The following is a 1,494-nucleotide window of genomic DNA, read 5'->3' on the forward strand; positions in this document are numbered from 1 at the left end:
CACCTCTCAGCAAGCTGATACAAAATTCTTTTTCCTCAGGATCCTTTCAAGTATAGCTACCCACCACTTGTAGATGATGATTTCCAAACACCATTGTGTGAAAATGGGCCTATTGCCAGTGAGGATGAAGCTTCAAGTAAAGAAGATATAGAAAGTGATGGCAAAGATACCTTGGAAACAATTTCTAATGAAGAACAAACAACTCTTCCTAAAAAGGTAATTTTAACAAAAAAATTTGAGAGAGACAAAAGATGTGATCTCGTCCCACCAGCTGGCTATGTGAATTTAGATAATTCACTAAACCTGCTGCCCTTCTATATCTTGAAATGTAAAAAGAGCAAGGATGGCACTAGCTGACTGTTAGTACCACTACATTATATAAAAGGCTGATTCCATGCTTTGTATAAAAATTGGCAAAACACACCTTGAAAGAATCCTTTTATCCAAAAAATGTTTTATCTAAAGTAAAAGTAACTTAAAACGTACCCTTGATCTACCCCCTCTTTGTCACTTTTAAAGAACACTGAGTTGTTATGTTTTTATATCAGGAACTTGATAGAGATATAAATATATTCTATGTAGAAAAGATTTTAAAATACATAAGTGAGGGGAATTCCCTGGTGGTCCAGTGATTAGGATGCAGTGTTCTCACTGCCCAGGGCCCAGGTTTAATCCCTGGTTGGGGAATTAAGATCCCACAAGCTGTGCAGTGTGGCCAAAAAAACTAAAAATAAAAAGACTCTTAAGAGAAAGACCATGTTACATTTTCTAAAGGGGCTTCTTTATATAGTAGGCACTCAAATATAGGTTAATGATCTGATTATTATATCTAAATTATATATTTAATATATAGTAAACCTAGCTTAAATATTATAATTTGGATCGAGTCACTATAATGCTTACTTTGTGACCTAATGAACTACCTGTGTGAAACTCAATTTTTTTATCTTTCTTCATATATAATTTGTCCTTAGGGTAACATAATGGAACCTACTTCCAAAGCAGATGAGAATGAAAAAGTTGATTCCAAAATGAAAACTTTCAAGAAACCACTGAGTGTGTTTAAAGGGCCCTTATTACACATCAGGTAATGGCTGAGGATTTTATTAGCTATGCTTTTGTAACATATCTTGATTGTTTTGAGAGAACTGCAAAGTTGAAATTTCTGGACTGTTTTTGAAACTGTGGAAATATAAAATTAAGGGGTATCTGAAGACTCACGTTGGTTTTCAAACATAGTGGATATTTGTAGCTACCTTTTTATTATTTATTCTGTTGAGTTTGTTTAAAAGGCCCTTATCCCACATTAGGTAATCATGAATACTCCCGTATTAACAACAAATCTGAATGACATACATTTTTCTCATTTTATTGGTAGTGTTTGACTTGCGTAAGTTTGAGGTTGCCAGAAATGACACTGAAGTAGCCCTTTATTGATTTAACCTTCCAAAACTAAAGCTGAACCAGAAAAATAGGATTTCTACCAAAGCCAAA

General features: G+C 33.9%; 1 long non-coding RNA gene across 1 annotated transcript in view; it reads left to right on the forward strand.

The window, feature by feature from the left end:
* Positions 1 to 21: 21 nt before the first annotated feature.
* Positions 22 to 1,494, forward strand: part of LOC104996721 — a 2,600-nt gene continuing 1,127 nt past the window's right edge. The window contains exons 1-2 of the long non-coding RNA XR_826238.1: positions 22 to 216; positions 975 to 1,087. This is a non-coding gene — a long non-coding RNA (uncharacterized LOC104996721). The remainder of the gene's footprint in view (positions 217 to 974; positions 1,088 to 1,494) is intronic.

This window comes from Bison bison, unplaced genomic scaffold (assembly GCF_000754665.1).
Source record: "Bison bison bison isolate TAMUID 2011002044 unplaced genomic scaffold, Bison_UMD1.0 scf7180017851635, whole genome shotgun sequence".
In the NCBI taxonomy this organism is placed as follows: Eukaryota; Metazoa; Chordata; class Mammalia; order Artiodactyla; family Bovidae; genus Bison; species Bison bison.